Here is a 19,194-nt window from a genome sequence, read left to right on the forward strand (position 1 = left end):
GGGAACTTCATCCCAGAGCGTCACGTTCGCGGGGGAAGTGTTTTTATTCGCACATAAAACGGATTTCACTACACCCGGCATTTCAATTTCGGCGTTCCGGCACTGCGGCTATACCGAATCAGGTACCGTAAGACAATCGCTCGATAGTAAAACTGTCCATACCGCTGTATGTCACTGTATTATTGGTAACGAAGCCGAAATCAGAGTGTTCGGCCCAATTGCCGCATACGGTGCAGTACATTTGCGTCATAGATCCGAGCGGGTTCGTTGGTTTGGGGTTCCAGGGCGAACTATGGGTCGTAAGACGTGTTGGCGTCATCGGAGGTGAAATTTATTCTTCTCACATAAAATATTTATGATCATACGTCGCCATGGTGTAAACGTGGATGCATTTGAGCAGATCTTTTGCGATGGAAAAAGAAGTTGGTTATTGGAAATGCCCAAACTACTTCATGAGATTATAGCAAAACGTATGTGCTTTGCTCACTAATTCAGCGGAAAAAGTTAATTTAAAGCATTATCAGCGTACTGTCAGTAAAATCCATTACTATGGTAAATTAGTCTGGTTTACAATTATTGTTTTTGGTCGACAAAACGTGGAGTAACGACGAATGAGTTATTTCATTGAATCGCAAAGTTTCTTATTTTATTATACAAATCGACGAAACTGCCTGTACGCAAAACATTTTTGACAAAATTTCCAATAAGAAGCCACTCAATGTTATGTTTTCTACATGTGTTAAAATTCATAAAAAATATTCAAAATGTTTTCAATACATTCAGAATTTATTAGGGCCAATAATGTAGTATATTGGGAAGTGCAATGTTATAGGTGAAACCGTCAAGAACAACCATGCGCCTCCATCGTGAACGAATTTGACGATGAATCCCAGTTTTATGGCAATTTTGTAATTATAACGTGGTATTGCGATGGATATTAAAAATCAAAAGGAAAAATAATATTAAAAATCAGGACAAGCTGCAGATAGTTGAGTGAAATGAAGTACCATGAAATAATTTCCCATTCTGATTTAAAATAAGGAAACAAATAAGTACATTAAGAAGGCTCCATTTTCTTTGCTAGTTGCTATGATGTTCTAGATACATTTCTACCGTCAACGTTCTAAACCAGATAGTTTCACGCTGATTGAATGTAGCCGGAAGTGGAAAAACATCATTAATGTCGACCTACCGCTTCTTTCCATTTTTCCGCCCAGCCATCGAACGTCCAAATAGGATACTCGAGGGGGCTTCAAGCCTGCGCCTGATCCATCGGTTTTTATGTGCACCAACACGGCGGAAGTGTACGGTTCGCTTTGGAGCGCAGAAATGCGAAACGACCGCACCAAACGGCAATGACAGCGCGTTCGGCGAAATCATCGTTTCCTCGGCCGGTTGTACAACCGAGTGACGGAAATAAAATGAAGACGATAATCACATTTTAAACGTCTCGCTCCGCTGGGCTCTGGATTGGACGCGATGCCTTCGAGGAAGCCGGCGTTTTCTTGTTGCGACGCTCACAACAATGAATGACACCGTGGGGCTCTCGCAGGGCAAGCGAAAATAAAAATCGCACGTCTGCTCAGTTTGTCAGCTGGAGTGAAAGATTTAAATTTATTGTATAATGTGCTTAAGGGGATTACTCACGCGACTGCATGGGTGGCTATTTTACGCTGATAGGAGACCGGTATGGTAGGACTGAGGAGATGTAGAGCAAAAAAAAAAAACGGCATGGATGGGAGAGTAGGAAGAGTATTTAACAACGAGTAGAGGATACACCGAAAAGTCGAATATTCTCTGCTGACTTCCTGTTGCATTAGCTGTCATTCTATTTTAAACTGGACCAGTGGAAATTGGTTTCACTTTTTTTCTATTTTCCGAAATATCAAACTACCGATAGAGATTGAAAATCTTAATTTCAAATGAGAAGAGCAGCGTAAAATAAAATGAGCAGCATTAGATTATGCGTGGTTAGTGCAAAAATTTGTGTGTAATTTATTTTGGTTTACCGTTAACATGATACTTTTTAATCGTCATCGTCATGAAACCATCATCAAAGGGTATGTTTATTTAACTAAAAGTTACATGAAACTATTTTTCAACACTATGAACCCCTTCGCAGTCTTGCCATGTCGAGAAAAAAATGGTCCTGGTGTTTTTTAGATTTTCTATAATTTAGATCGATACATTGTCAAATTTAGTTCATTTGGATAGATTAAAAAAAATGGTACAAACGGGTGCATTCCGAATTAGTGCACGCGAAAGTAGAAACAAAACGGGAAAAACTGCTCTAGCCGCGGGAAAAGCATTACAAATGAAATCCACTTGTTTGAGCTAGGCATGGGATTCAACTAGAATTAAAGTTAATTTAAAAATTTCAATTATTCTAGTTACTAATAGGCCAGAGGAAAATTCAAAAGAAGCATGAAGTTTATCTGGTAATGGTGGTATAACTTAAAATAATTTCACACAATTGAATGAATGACAGATCAAACACAGTATCGTAGGTAACAGTATCGCAGTTTTTAGTATTTTTTAAGGATAAGCTTTCATAAAAGAGAAAGGTTGTACGCCAATACGGTTCAATATTGTTCGTTTACCAGCGAAAATTTCGATGCCATCGGGATTTGTCAAAATTAAATTGCGGCAAAATTAAATTTGTCAAAATTAAAATCCTTTTACGCACAAAAACAAACCACGATGCGTGGGAATCGTAGTTTTTACGTGTTCACAAATAACAGTTCATAGCTAAAAACGCTCCAAAACTCGGTGCATTTAAACTCCCGCTTGTCCCATTTCGGAACGCTTTCCACAACACGTGAACCAATCGTAGATTTGGCTCTCAGAACTTCACGCCGAATAAAAGGAGCCGTAAAAGATCGGTCAGCGAGGGTGGTACGTCCCAACGTTAATTAAAACTTTTCCCATTCGGTGAAAAATTCACCTCCGAGCCACGCTGCATGCATGCATTTCCCGGGTAGCGCACGATCGCGACCGGGTGCAAAATGTTCGTCGATGCGCAACTTTTCCGAATCCCTGCGAGCCATCGAGTGCATCGGAAATAAAGCGATCAGAGATTTTTTGTTTTCCGTTTTGAAAACTTTCCCTTCCCACTCGGTGCTGCTCGTTTCGGAGGTTTGCCCATTGCTACGCTCAGTTAATTTGTGGCAATTGTGCGGTGCTGGGCTGTTGCATGCCGCTGCTGTTCGCACTCCTGATTGTTGGCAAGATGGCACCCATTGGCAGCGGGTTTATTGGTTGCTCCAATGACACACGACAGATACTGTGGGAGCGATGGTAGGATCAGGACCGCCGGTACTTGAAGGCGACAATATCCAGAGCGGTTGCTGGCAATTTGGATACTTTTACGAGCGGCAACTTGCTCTACCGAGCAACGACGATCCACGATGACAACACAAACACTGCATCCTTCACAAAGTATTGCACCGCCACACATGGAGGGTTCGAACTTTTCCGTTCAGCTGAAGGGCTACAACGTTTTGTGGTGTTACTAGGTTCCTTTTATACTTTTTGAAAAAAGTTCGAAGAAACAGGTCCGCCATCCACTCCATTGCCGCTTGATCATCTCTCATCTGCAGCCGTTTCGACTGCGCTTGTACTAATGTTGCCGGTTTCGGTAGCAAATTTTCCACTCGTCTCCACCGCAACCATTCATCGATGTACGTATATTGGATTTTCCCATCACTTCAATTTCATCTCACCTGTGCAACGGTGCGTCCTGTAGGTCTTCGAGCTACCCGACCACATGTCGGGTCTACTTTCTCGTCATTTTTTTGTGTCCGCTCCACCGTTCTTTGGCAGCATATGTTCGAAATGAGTATTTGTAACCACACAGCCAAGTTTTTCACCCCATGACCCCGTGGTCGCGGGGACGGTTTAGGATCGATGTGAGTCTGTTTGTGTGTGAGTCGTTGTGTGATTGGTTTTACAAGGGAAAATCGTCGTACTGAAATTATTGCTCCCAAGACGAAGGCTCCCGGGGGGCAACAAGCAGGCCCGAGGAAAGCGACCTGAAGGTAACAGCGTACATTGCGACAGCACAGGGAGGAAAAGAGAGGAAAACCCATGAACCGTAACCGCAGTGGCCGGAAAAGGGTGATGGCCCCCTGGTGCTATCCTGGTTTGCTCAACAATTTTGCTCCGTTTTTTTTAAATATATATCCGATGTAAGAGCGATGTGGTGCAAACTCCTCAAATCCCGTCATGTGGGGCGTCGCAATTTAGGTGCATTTTTTCGTTTGATTTATTGTGGAAATGTTTGGGAGGGTAAGGGGAAAAATGTCCACCTCCTTTTCTTGCCCCGTTTTCCCTATTTACAGGAAAGCATCATGAATAGAAGTTACCTTCGGAAGGCAGAGGGTTGCAGTTTCGTCATCCAGGCCCACGACTACATGAACACACACACACACACGTACACACGAGAATGAAAGGAACACTTTACATTAAGAGGAAAAGCTGCTACTTAGCTGGGGAAAGAAGAGTTTAAAAAAAAATGCTCACGTCGAATTGGGAGTAGTTTTGCCGCTGGATGTGGAAAAGTTTTTCAATTCCACTACGAATAATTTATTTTATTGGATTGCCCGCCCGCAGAGATTTACTTACATTCTGCTTTGCATGAGTGCATGAGAATGTCAGTGTGGTGTAAAGGAACACGGTGTATTTCACGTAGATATGGCTTGTTAGGAATTGCAAGGAAAAATCCGTTTGTTAGCTTCCAACCGCCAGCCAACGTTGCCCCAGAAAACCGGTGACTGATGTTGAATGGTTAAAAGGATTTTATAATAAACCCGGCAAATGTACCGAACAACTGGCCTCGATACTTTCAACTGTACGTTTCAAATAGGCCATTGAGATTCGCTGGGATCGAACTCAATCCATGTTGAATAGCGAAGCATGATGTGTACCGGCTTTCGCATGAGGTGCGTTGATCGCTGGAGTAAGCAGGAGATTTAATGGGATTGACATTTTTTATCCGCCCTATTCACATACTTTTTGCACTTCTACCGCTTTAAGCTTATGAATACCTTTAATCAGTTATGTGTGTGGAAAATTGCATTGCAATTCGTTTCGGAATTTTTTATATAGTATTTTGTCATTATTTATTGAGCTTTGGTAAGCTTATAACTTGTTCAGACAATTTACTATCTAGGCATCCATTTATTTAATGATGCATGATCATAGTCTCCATGTCGATAATGTATCGTTGGATTGTTTACTATTGGTAAGATTTTTAAAAATTGAGTTTGTATCTTTCACATTTTTCACGTTTACCTTTGAGGTAGTTTTTGATAAAGTGAAAGGTCGTACATCGAATTTGTTTTCAAACTCAAAACATAACTTTAATTCCACCGAGAAACCCACCCATTCCTCAACCAGTGGAAAGGCCGCCTTTACTTTTGCTCTCTACTGACCGACGATGGCAAAGTTCACTCGATGGCCCGCTTCAGATAAGAGCCGAAGCATCTCGATGGATGGCCAATTAATTAGTGTGCGGAAAAACTGTTGCTATTAAAACGCACTCATCCCAGGAGGTTGTCACTTCATGCCGTCCTTACCTTTGATGTTTCGACCCGGTTCATCTCCACACTGCTCGAATGGGCGAAGGTTCACAGAGAAGTATCTTGCGCCTCGAGGGTGCGCCGCACCCTTCCGACGTACCTCCGGTGATTAGGAAATTTGCCGTGCTTCCGAGAAAGCAAGCTTTCCATGGTCGGAGACTTTATTCACCGCGTTTTATCCGTTGCTTTAATCTCGCTGCAAGCATTAGATAAAGGGTCCGGCGCCAAACGAGATGAAACGAGCCGGTCATAAACCGGAAAAAGGCCATTTTACGGTGACGAAATAATGGTAAATGAAGTAGAATCTATTAGACGATCGATCGTTGCCATAAAAATTCATGAGAAAAGCTCAAGAGAAATTTTTGTCTTCATATTGCAATAATTTTAAAACGTTTAAAAGTAATATCTTAATGTATAATTGTATTCTTTAATCTTTTTAATCTCAACGGCTTAAGTAAACAGTTAGAACTTTTTAAGAAAACGTAACTGTTTCACCGTTTTCAGGAAAAAAGTAAATAAATGTTCATATTTTATACTCACATGATACTAAAAATTAAGAGCCGAGTAAATAATAACTCTAACTAAGGCTGTCAGATGGACAGAGGAAGGTCTATGTTAAACGTGAACAGGCCAAAGTAAGAATTCTTCATTTGTACAGTCATATAAGTCAAGCAGCATGTAATTTACCGTGATATACCTTATATTAAAGTATGTAGTTTTATCTAGGTTTGGTCAAATGGGATTCTTTCTATAGGAACTTGGCAATGAAACCCTTGTTGAAAAGATAAATTAAATATTTTCTTGAAGGTGATCTGGACTCGAGGTCACGGGTTACCCCATCAGATGATAGTAAATAACAAATTAACTTTGTAGTACAGACAATAACCATACGATACAATCGGACAAGATATATTATTTTAAATATCCTTAAAATGTACAGACACGTTTGTAGTTTAGAGTTCCCAAGTCGGATAGGAATCCTAAAGGAAATCTTATTTATAAATATAATGAAACGAAAACTTTTCGCTCACGAAAACTCTCGGTTGCATATTTCGTCAGCCAGGCAACGAAAAATCATGCTTTATATGTGTTTCGAGGATGTTACAAGCCCACAAAACACCCCTTAAAAGCTTCTTCAAACATTCGTCGCCTTTGAAGTGTCGCAGTCATGGCTAGCCCATGTTTGGTGTGACTTCCTTTTCCCATTTTATCTTGTGATTTTCTGAACCACATAACACTATTGTTTATGAATGCCGCATTGAAATACCGTCATATGTTCTTAGCGCCGTTAAGCATCCCTTCCGAAAGGTTGCGTTGTAAAAAAGAAAACAGTCGTAGATCTCTCTGCCATTGTGCGGCAGCCGAGTCGAGTGATTTTAGACGTGATAGAACCTTGCGGCAAAGGCGTAACAGAGGAATGCTGAAACCAAAACACATCACTCACTTCGGTAACACACACCGGAAGCTTGTGCACAAGCAATCGTTTAGCGGATGTACGACCAGCAAAAGACGCGAGACGGTCCCAACCGAGAGGGCCGAGGTGCGGTGAGCTAATCGAGGCTAGAGTGAGAGTTTTCCAGAGCTAGTCTGGCGCCACACGAATTAGGACGGGTTGATGGGTGAGAAATAAATTTCACGTTACGTCGGTACGTGGGAAGAGAGACCTGCGCCGAGGGTCGAACGGGATGAATTATAGCTTTTCGTGATTGTTTGGGTGCGGGAAGGATCGGATTGTTGCGGTGGGGCAAGAAGTGGAGGATAAAAGTTGAATAGACTTATCTTCAGCACCTGTCAAAAATGATGAACTAAGTGTGTTTTGTGCGTGATTTAGTTTTGTTACGACAGAGTTTGTGGCCACTAACAACTTGTGCAGTAGAAAAGAAAAATTGTGAGAAAATTTGCTTTTGATGAATGATGCATGGATAAATTATTGAAATTAATTGAAGTTGTTCATAAAAATCCTTTAATCGTAACGTCTACGGTTACATTATGAAACTTTAATAATCAATTTTTTCGTAACTAAAAGTCCGAGTCATTTGAAACAACTTTGTTTTTATATGTTGAATGATTTCAATTAGCTGGTAACAAAGTAGCTTTGCTCCTATTGGCAATAAGTTCAATTATTCTATGAAAATTAGAATTTAAAATATTTTCAAATTAAAAAACCACAACATATTTTAGTTGTTACACACATTTGAACACAAAAATAAAAAAAATGATAAAGTGAATGATATACAGGTATATAATTTCCAGAGACATGAAGAGTAAAAAATGAACCATTACAATAAAACTTACTTTTAGATAGCAGAGTGATAAAGTTATAAATAACACATGATCAGCTTCCACCTAAAATATACGACATAACCGAATACGCCTATACTGATCTGAACCGTTTAATCCCCCCATCCTTCTACTCACACCCTAGGTTACCACTCCCCCTCCCACGTTATAATTTTCGCAACACTTAAGAACCTTGCATGTTCAAATAACAAACAATTGAACGGATAAGGCGCATATTTACTAACTTTTTGTGATACTTATTTAATGGCAATTTTAGTAAAATTGTTTAGATTAATTTTTTAAAATTTGCGTACGGCCAATGGAGACAAGTAGGATGAAATGAAACTGGAATGAGAGTAATATCAAGCGCCATGCAAATAGTCGCAGGATTAGTCTGCAGTATGAACATAAAAAGCACAACGTTCGCGCACATAACAGGTCAGCGATGGGGCAAAGATTGAAGGGCATGCTTTAAACGACATTTTTCCGCAGTTTTTATACATTAGATTGAGACAATTCTTCCACCGTAAACGCCGTCACTCAACGGTCGGCGAAAAACACTTACCGAAGGCCCTTCGGAGGATCACTGTCGTACAGCTTCTGTCGACCTGGGACAACGGGTTTTCGCCCGACGGGTTTCGCCTGCGAGCCCGAAAGTCACGGCGTCGTCAGCACGGGAAGTGATCCTGGGAGAATTGCCCACACCCTGCGGCAATCTCCCACTTCCGGGCCTTCCGGTCGAGTCAGCTCGCTGTCAGTGAGGCAGTCAAAATGTTGGTCGCATTGAAAACTCAATTTTCCAGTTGAACCAACGAACCTCTGCTGGCTGCCAGGTAGAGACGACGAAAGAAAGTTCCGACGATCCGCTTTCGTTGGTTGTCGTAAAAAAACATATTATCCCTTCCCGGTTCCCAACCTGAGCGACCGAGATGGGTTCCATAATGCACTCTGCTTTTTGCGGCAACACAAACCAGCTGGACGAGTGCCGGTAGTATTTTAGTATTTCATTTTCCCCGTCAGCTCTCTCAGTCTCGTCCAATCGTCCACGCCATAGTGGATCCTGTGACGATCGAGTCAAGCGTTTTACACCTCCCTTCAAGGTGAAAAGCGCCCAAAAGAGATGGACGGAGGGATTTTTCTTCTATACCACTCGCCTTAACGGTGGCCGAGGATCACAAACGGCAACGCAAATGGTCCGTTCTACCATTTACTCACTCTCTCTCTCTACCCCTTGCTCTCCATTTCTCCGGTAAGCCGACTCATGGAGTTATCCCGCGGAGATGGTGCAGAAACATTGAGCCGTCCGGTGGAGTTCTTCAATGGAAAGATGACGCTGGTGATGAAAACTAGCGCAAAACAAAAAAAAATTGTCAGCGGGCAAAATAGTTCATTATTTCTTTTCATTTCTGCCGTTCGTGTTTAGGAACTAACAGCGCACGTGAAGCAGCTGCGGCATGCAGGGCAACTTTGGGAGTTTGAGAAATGTTTCTACGCCGGAACCAAAGCGAGACAATTTTTCCCTCATTCATCCCAAAGCGGGAGATTTTTTTTCCTTATTCATTGTGTGTGAAACGTCCGCTAAGGACTGTCTTTGGCGTGCGGTGTGCGCACGGTGGAACCAACAAATTTCCTGCAGCCAGCAATCGTTGCACCATGGCTTCATATTTCACATTTTTCTCGTTAAATCCGGCTTGAAATCGACTTCCGGAGCCCACGTCCCACGTCACCGCTGCCAAGCGACCGGCGACGCGCCGTGGATGGATTCGGGAGATTCTTTTCATTTTTATATTTTAAATCGTTTTCCTCATGGACAAAAAAAAAACAACAAGAAAAGAACCGGAAGTGCAAGGATGGATGCGGTGGGTGAAATAGTTTTGCTTCCGGCCGTGCATTTTCCCTGTTGAGCAGCTGGATACGGCTCGAATTCCATCGCTCCGAAGCAACCGACGTAGACTCTTGGTGGGACAATAATTTCCGTGGAATCACTTTTCAGTCGAGTTTGCGTTCGAAACCGTCTGGCGGGGAGCCTCCAGACACGGGAAATAATTAGGGTTTTATTTTTCTCCGCCAGGGGAGCGTTTGGAAATCGTCTCCTGTGCACGGTTGCCCGAAGGATCACTTCCTCCGGCGGTCGCTGTTTTCTTTTCCGGAGCCCGGTTGGTCTTCGAGGCTGGCGCCGGGATCAGCGCCTCCCGGGAGCCTGCCGGTCGTGCATTTGCCTTTGAAACTACGAACCGACAGGATGCCATCGCACAAACATCACCGGTCGGCCACGAGCAGGGGCGGTGTTTTGAAAAACGGCCTGCACAGGGCAGACAGACAGCGATAAAATCCACTCAACTGAACCCTAATTAACCTCCCCGGTCTGGCACGTGAAGGGCCGGATTGCTTTTACGATGCGGAATACAACCTTTAATCCTTTTGTTACTGGCCCCCGGGCTGCGGATCCTTGGTCTTGGGGCGTTTGAGATGTGCTGCTTTGCTGCCGTTGTCAGTGTGCCCGGGAGGCTCGGCCCAGCCCGGGACTGGACGGACCCACTGGGAAGGTGCCCATTTTTTAGCATGAGATATTCGTTCGACTCGGGTGCTCGATTACCAGCAATTAGCATCCATTAGGCGTACGGGCTGCTTTCATAGGGCAGAAAAACTTGCAACCCCGATCACGACTCTCTCCACACCCGCCCTTCCGTGCCAAAACCTCTCTCCGTGTCGTGCGAAATTCCCCCCGGGTGGCAAAGTGGCTTTGGCATCGCTGGAAATGGCAACAAAGTCGCAAAATGTAACCGAACTATCACCCCGACCCCGTCCCGAAATTGGCTGGCAACCCGAGCCGGCAACGTGTTCTCATTTCCGGCAAAACGAATCTCCAGTGCTTGTCGCTTTTTCGGGCAAATTGAATGTAAACTTTTGTGGCGCGAATCCAATTCCCCCCGCCCCTTTGGAAATTTGGCTCTTCCTTGGATTACGTGTGGAAGGGCACTTAACTCGCTCCATCTCTTTTGCATCCTTTGTTTTTATTTTCCCGGGGTGCTCTCGGACTGCCGGTGTGTCCGAGCGTCGGAGTGGGGAAAAAGGAGATGACATGTGTTCGCGGGACGGCATAGGGCCAACGACGATTTAGGGCCGTGCCGGGGCTTTTCGGGAACAATTGCACGGAAAAGGGTAATTAACTTAAACGATTCGCGTCGAGGGTTTGCTCTCGCCCAAAATACACTCACAATCGGACGCACACGCGTATAGAAACAAACACACACACACATACACACACACACACTTGCTAATGAAGGGTGTTGGGATGCGTTACTTCGGGAGGCTGGTGATGGCAGGACGGTCGAATGGCAAATTAATTTGATTTCCACCGAATGCAAACGCGTCCTGGGGAGCGACGAGATTTTTTGGCGCAAAATGGTGAATTATCTGGCGCCAGATTCACTCTGAATGTCCAGTCCGATGGAGCCACATGTTGGCCAATGGGTGAAGGGCTTGGCTTGAAGAATACTCAAAGCGTCAAAAAGTTTTCGTCGAAAAACTTACGTCAGGAAATGGGGATTAATGGGAAATAGTTTTTCTATTGTTGGTGCCAAATCAATAATTACCAAAAACAGATATTTGATAAAATAGCACAATCAGTTCTAGCGTGCAAAACATGCGGGGCCTGGTACGTAAGAACCAAGATTTTATTTAAGAAAACAAATACAATATCTAGAATATAATTGTGGAACTAGAAATATCGCCTTTCGTGTATGAGCCTAAAAACCATCCACAGTTCAATCATCTTAAATAAGGGTAATTTACCGTCTATACCAGAGAGATTTACAGCCAGGACACAAAAGAGTGTCATTTCCATACATTTTGCATATTTTAATTTTTAATGTGGAACTCTACAAATTCAGAGATACCTATTAATTTTTTTTCTACAAAAAATAAGTTTTCTGCGTACTCCTCGATGATTGGTTAATGAATTTTGTTTATCAATTCTTTTTCAATAAATAGAATTTAAAAAGAAAATGTAATTATACTTCCCCTTTTAAGAATTGCTAAAAGTACTCGTTTAAACATGTACCTCGTTTTAGAATGAGTAATGATTTTAATTTGAATTAGTATGCAGCGTTTTTATATGTATGGCAACAGGATATGTCAAAAATGCATTTCACGATATCAGATAGATAATGTTGACAGTTTTCCAAAATATTCTTTTAGTCGTATACTTGATACATTTAAAAACCTGGTTGATGCATATAAAAACCTCGTACATGCCTGTTTCTAATTGATTTGCATTAAAACATTTTTATTTCGTTATTCTTCAGCGCTGGTTATATACAGACTACCCTTATAATATTTCGTTATGGCTTTTAGCATTAACTTCTATAGAATACAGAAAAATAACTCATTATTGCAAGGCTAACACCGTTCCAACCTGTCAATCATTAAGGAATGTTAATGAATTCTATAGAATATTGGTTTAAGTATAATTCTTGCAAACTTGGTCTCGGAGGTTCGGGGTCCCTTGCGAGCTCGCGGCCCCCATCGGCCGCTCAGTCCGCACACCGTTAAATCCGCTACTGAGTGTGGTTACTCAATACCAGGGAGTACCAGACTTGAGATTCAAACCCACGACCTCTGGCGTTATGGTGTTTTGTTAATAATATTTGTTTATTTGTTTATTTGTTTAAGATACTTGTCGGCCTCCGTGGGCTTCACAAGACATAGTTACATTTAAAATGGTTATTTACTGGACGTGATATAACAAGGACTCATCTGGACGCGTATCTTAATTCCTCAAACAACTCTTGAGTGTTCCTATTGAAGTCGAGACTGTGGTACACACTGTTAAAGCTAGCTATCATCGCAGAAATAAGCTCGTTGCTGGCGTACTGGTTGTTATGCCGTGATGTCATCAATAAGGTGTAATGTCTAGCGGTTGGACGTGGGACTTGGATATCGATTTTTTGCAGCAGGTTCGGGGCGTCGATTTCACCTTTTAACAGTTTGAACATAAACATAGCTTTGGCTTATGTTTGTGTTATGTAATATTATCTAAATCAAATTGCAGAATGTTACTAATTTTTGCTTAGCAAATTGATGACATTCAAACCGAATACAAAACGATCTGAGAAATTGGAATAGTTGTATGCATATGAGATACTTGATAAAGGTCTTCAAATTGAACGGAGATATTGAAGAAAATATATTTTTATAGAAATTTCGATAACATAAAGCTATGAACGAATACCAACCTCTGCTGGAATCTAGCAATGTCAAAAAATGAACTCTTTTCCTCTAATGGGACGCAAAGAGCGATGCTTCCGTACCAAATTAGAACTATATTTATATCATGCGAGCAGACAGATAATCGGCGTGTGTGTTACCTCCCAGAGTGTTTGAAATGTGGCACAGTATCTAGACGGAAATAAAATGAACTCATTCCAAGCAACATGACTTTATCGCCTGTACTGCCGTGCGTAGGAGCTCCACACTGTTGCACTTCCATGGTCAGCCAATTTTACACCCATTGGTCTTGCACTGGAGAGCGGATAGATCCACCGGGTTCGTTGCAAATCGAGCAGCAGCCACATGAAATTCCCCTAGACATGATGGCGAATGCCGATAGCGTCCATGCCAATATTAAAATAGATGGGAAACCATTTTCACAGTTTAATTACAGTATATTTACCAGCAAACAATGTGATAATTTGAAAATTATACCGTTGCAGGCGACAGCCATCTTTGCATAGGGTTGTAGCGTTCCGGCGCTGGCTGGAAGTTGTTGAATACGGACGCCCTAGCAAACGGGAGAGTATTTGGAACATGTTCTGGCCAAAGCCAACGTCGATTCCCTCGCTGAAAGTGCAAACAACAAGACGACCCTCGACGCTTTCCGTCCTTTGCGGAACCAAGACCGATCCAGCGGTTCTGCGTTGCACAGGAAACACGTCGACCAGCCGGCAGGTTGTGGCCTCAATGGCCGGCCGGTTTGTGCCGGGAAAGACAACGCATCCATGATTACGCAACAAGACATTTCAATCCGCAAATTGTTCTCGAGCCGCTTTGCCTGCCGTTAGGTAAGTTCAGCGCGTGGGTGGTGTGGAACTTTTCGGGCTGTTCCGAAAACGGTAGTGTCGAACCGGCACGTATGGTTCGTACCGGTTTTCCGGGTGCATCTTTGATAAGTGCATTACTTGGGAAAGCGGAGGACCATCTGAAAATGAATATCATACACGAGCCATTGCATACGAATAAGTTTGGCTGCAGCATATTCCTGTTCGATGATTGTATCTTACGAGTGATACTGTTTCAAGACGGTATACAGGCATGGCACTGCTGCGTTATCTGTCAAATCATATACAAAATTCTACATAATTTATAGCAATATTTTATAATAATATTATCATATAAAGTTCATATTTAACCGATCAGAAACATTGTTTTGAAAACATGAGACTCTCTTTGCAGTGCTGTCACAAGCTCGACTGCACTGTATCTACATATGCACGTGATGTAGTTCCCAGACCTGACAACTCTTGACCATGGAAAACCAGGACACTGCAGTGCCGTGGGATGTAACTGGGAATTGAATTAAAGAAGGCCCAGTGTCATCGTTCCTATACCTTCAGAGTACACATTCTGCCTGCGCTCGCTTTTAAGGTTAGCTTTCGTGGCTCCGCAAATGGATCCTCCTCCTCTAATGTTTAACTTCTGCCTTGGAACCCTGAGTGACGCGTAAAGGTGCGGCGTCTCGGCAGAGGTGCCCATCATTGTCCCACACGGAAATGGTAAACATCTTCGCCACAATCCCCGGGGACGGATAGGGGTACATCCCGGAAGGACGTGAAAACACTGCGGAAGAAAACCGCTACCGCAAGCAAGTGTATTTGTTATTCAAAACACATAAAGTCAACATTGATTACGTTCTCCTGCTTCAAGGATTCCGCTCCACTTCGGGTTACTCGAGGCCTTCGGCCGATCAGCGGGTGCGCACACACTGAGCTACATATCTGGGGCGTTCAAGAGGGGAAGGTCCAGCACAACCAATGCGGGAACAGCATGTGGAGAACCGTGCGGTTTTTGCAATGCTCACTGTAACCCATTTCTCATTCACGGTAGAGCGCAAAAACGGCGCCCCGGTCTTTCCCGCCCTTTCGGTTCTTGCCGTGGTAGGTTCCCGGGCTCAACAGAAACTGCCTCAAGAAGGCACCACCACCGTATACAGACACACAAATACACAAGGAACGCGAGCAGAATGAGGAGAATGGAGAATTACTAAAAATTACGTTTATCACAATCATAAATCTTTGGATTACGAATTTAAACGTAATTTTCTATTTCTAACACTACGCCACACCGAGCAGCGAGGCGCGGGCTTCCGCAGCGTCGGATGCGGCAGCACAGTTTATGTTCGTGTTTTCGTGCTGAAACCGATGCGATAACGAACCGGGCGTCCCTCCGGTACGGATAGCCTAGTGCCAACTCACCGGGAGTTGTGGTTCCTTCGGTTGAGGCTAGGTTTTACTTAGACCAACCGTCTGATGCAAGAACTTCTGCACGGGATGCTGCTCCTACGCCTGCCCCATCACACCCGATCATTGCTTTCGGCACGCACGTACGGTTGCCATTTCGTTTTTTTACAGCACATTACGGGCCCAGGACTTTGCGGAGGAGATAAGGGTTTGTTTTTTCCTGTATTCGTTTGTGTTTTTTATTTGCGAGGCTGTGGGCAACTTCGTTCTCGTTAGGATTTCGAGACAACCAGAACAACATTGTTTTTCCCTCCCAGGGCAAGGAATTGATGCGATTTAGCCGCCTCGCCGAGGAGGGGAAAAACTAAGCACTTCGGGGTTCTTTTCGAGTCGCCGTACCCGTGCGGTTCCTTATGGTTCGGTTGCAGTCGGGTCGGAATTGAAATTTTGGGGCACATTTCTCGTGCGGCACGAGATCGGCTCAGGCAGGATTATTCAAATCATTCATCGTCGATGGAGTTTATTTACCGGAATGATTGGTGCGGATTTTCGTGCTGCCTCTCTTGCGATGGCTCCATGCAAACGTCGTACGTTGCGTGCCTGTGGCTGGTTTGGAGGTTGCCTTTGCCTTTTGCCGTGCGGGTCTTCCGAACTTGTGGTGGCGAATCTCACCGAAAGGCACCGCACAAAAAACACAAACAAATGTCCCTTCATCTCAACGATCACAGGTGGTACAGAAGTAGGCAGGAGGATGCAGACGAGTGGGCGAGGGAGTCATGATGATCCCGCTTTACTTAAGCTCAACCGACTAACCCAGAAGGGTGGTTTAGATGAAATGTGCTGGAGTTGAACGAATAGCAGCACCGGAGGAGCAGGCCACTTGTGCAGCTTTGAGCCAGAGGCTTGAAATATTTTGCTGGATTTGGTTTAGGCTTTTGGGGAACCTTTTTTCCCTTTACAGGAATCTTACCACTCTATTTTATCACTCTACTGAGAAGGTTCTTGCCCTTCCGTTCGGATTCTCTAGCAAGACTCAACGCAACTATGAATGACTTCGTCGTAAGACCGAAGAAATCCCCCCATGATCTTGCAGTTTAAATGAGATAGAAAAGATAGTTTTGATGCTACGGGATACCTGTGCAGGATTGAGAGATTACGTTAGGGCGTGTAAATGGTGACATTTGAACGGTACCCCACTATTGACAATAGAAGTGTCAACAAATCTCGAAATAATTCATATACAAATTCACGATAGAAATGATGCGGTTATCGATATTATCGTAAAAATTATCACTCAAATACTCTCGACAAGCTGTTTCAAGGTTTCAAACTTATTTTAAACAATATTGTTTATGGCTAGACTTTATGTTTTCTTGCGATAATATTTTCAAAACAGATCATAGAAATAACGACATAAACTGTCGAAAAACAAAACACCTTCCAATGATGAGGAGAACTCATACTTGTTGCATCAAGAAAAAATAAAAAAATAACAAAACAGGACAGTTAGAGAAAGTTGTCTGTACACAAAAAAAGACACATTATTCGGAATTGATCCGAATGCATCGACGATAAATTGAGTTGCTCCAGATTTATCAAATTCAATTCCCACAATAAAGTTGGTCGACGCTCACAACACATCGACGATCGGCACTGCAACTTCAAGAAGATTCTTGCACAAGACCGATGGATGATGGAGTTTGTCCAAATGTTATTTATTTTCCAGAAAACTAAATCAAAGGATAAGTTTTAAGACCGATAGGTTGCATGATAGCAAGAGTTAGTTTTATAGAAACCGTGTGTTCGCTCAAGATTCGAAACAAGATTCGAAAAAAAGGATCGAAATCTTCAAATTAATATTTGTCCGAAGGCGGTTCGGAAATGATGGGAAATAAAATGGAAGAACTGATGGATAAAGTTTGCACGACATAACTTTTGAAGAATACTTTCAATTCCAAAGATCATTCTCGGGAAGCCTTCAAGAATTTTGTGAATTTTCAAGATGCTTTCTCTGTATCCACTATGGCTAACGAATCAATAGAAACTAAATTATAAATGTTGTTTAAATTTTACAAAATAATAAAAATAAGTTCAACATTAATAAGTACCCACGTTAAAGTTTTCCAAGTGAAAAAAAATATTATATGTGGAAATATTACTCTGCAAAGTTCCACAACGAATAACATGTAAAACTGGAAACAATCCATAGTGTTTGCAGTACAAAAGTAGTAAGCAATTAAAACTATGACTGGAATTCAAGTTTTCCTCCAGATCAGTTACTAATAAACAGGCTAAATGAGTTCAGTATACCACCGGTGAATTAATCTAGGTGCGAAAGTTCACCTTGTTTTCATGCTATAATCCACACCACATATTTGCGAAAAAGCATTTAAGAGAAAAATAGCAATTAGGCGATTTAATTGTGTATTGTTCAAATTCCCCCCTTACATAACATTTACTATGCATTTTTTCAATTTCAATTTCAATTTTCACTCACATTTGAAATTGAAAAAAAAATGGCAATTGGAATCGAAAAGCACAAAGAGGATAACATAGAAAGTACCCAATTATCATCAATTGTAATGCAAATGAGTCGCGGAACGTTTAATATGTTTTTTCCGCATTCACTTTGATGGCATCATCCTCTGGGACACCCTTTTTATTGATGCAATTTTGTTCGTTGGTAGTTAACCCAGCTTATCGCAAAATAACAAAAACAAGTAGTATACAAAAAAAAGCAACTAAAATTCCCCAGAGGTAATGCATATTCGCCTCCTTTTCACTCCGTAGCTGACCACAGTGTGTATAAAAGCCCTTAGATATTCCGCTATGCGGTGCACAACCACTACCTTATTGTGCTAAGCTTGCTCGCAAAAAGTCACGACAGAACAGTTTAAGGAGAAGTATTTAACATACAAATCGATCCTTCGATAACCGAAGGACGAGAGGTTTGCCCACCCTTTGCCGATTCCAATGGATTGGTATCATGATTGGCAGACAAAAGGCTTCATTATGCGACATGTTTGCTCTAGCCCTGTGGTTGTGGTAGCATCGGGTCCTTTGGCGACATCGTCCCCATCGGCGGCTGTGCCCTTTTCGGTGCGCTTCGTCGAGTTACATACTAATTTGAAAGTTTATGCTGCGACGCTTGTTTCGCTTTTCTCGATCCTTGGTCACAGCTATTTTTACAGCTTTTAGTGGCTTTCTTTTTCCCGAAAGTTGCGTTCATAATGCGTAGCAACTGGAATAAATGGTCAATTACTAGCGACATATGCTCACTCCCGCGTCTTGAATCCCAGCTTTGAATATTGATTGCACATATTTGAAGAAAATATGAAATGTCTGGGACTACTCCACAAGCAAAAGCGATTCATGAGCAATAATACTCATGAACACCTTGTGGTGTTCCCTAGAATAGGATATCGAGTGGGTCATCCCGCGGCCAATGTGAGAAATGATGGTGCGTTGCGTGGGGGTGTTTGCAATACTTTCGATCGATTAACCATATCGACTAAATCATATTCGAATTCAAAGAGGGCGTCACAATGCGTCCTACTAATGCTCATTTTTTGTGCAAGAAAGCATAATTTATGTTGAAGTTTTTTCTTTGCCCCGTACACTTTGCACCCTCTTGCGCTCGTATCGCTTCGCCAATATCAAAAAGAAATAATCTGCGACAAACTTTCGAACAGCAAACATGCTCCCCAGCCAAAATGTCATAAAGTCCTAGCCGGTACTACGCATCTCTAAGCATGGCTTTTTCGTTGTTGATGTTGTTGTTGTTGCTACTATGCTGGGTGAAGACCCCTGCCATTCTCAGACCCCCTCCTCCCCGTGCTCCACCGTGGTTCGCTGTCCCCGGGGAATGGGGACGGTCG

General features: G+C 42.7%; 1 protein-coding gene across 1 annotated transcript in view; it reads right to left on the reverse strand.

Moving 5' to 3' along the window:
* The window catches only part of LOC131259676 (uncharacterized), a 111,718-nt gene that overhangs the window by 20,733 nt on the left and 71,791 nt on the right, over window positions 1-19,194 (reverse strand). The window lies entirely within an intron of this gene.

The sequence above is a fragment of the Anopheles coustani genome, chromosome 3 (genome assembly GCF_943734705.1).
Source record: "Anopheles coustani chromosome 3, idAnoCousDA_361_x.2, whole genome shotgun sequence".
Taxonomy (NCBI): Eukaryota; Metazoa; Arthropoda; class Insecta; order Diptera; family Culicidae; genus Anopheles; species Anopheles coustani.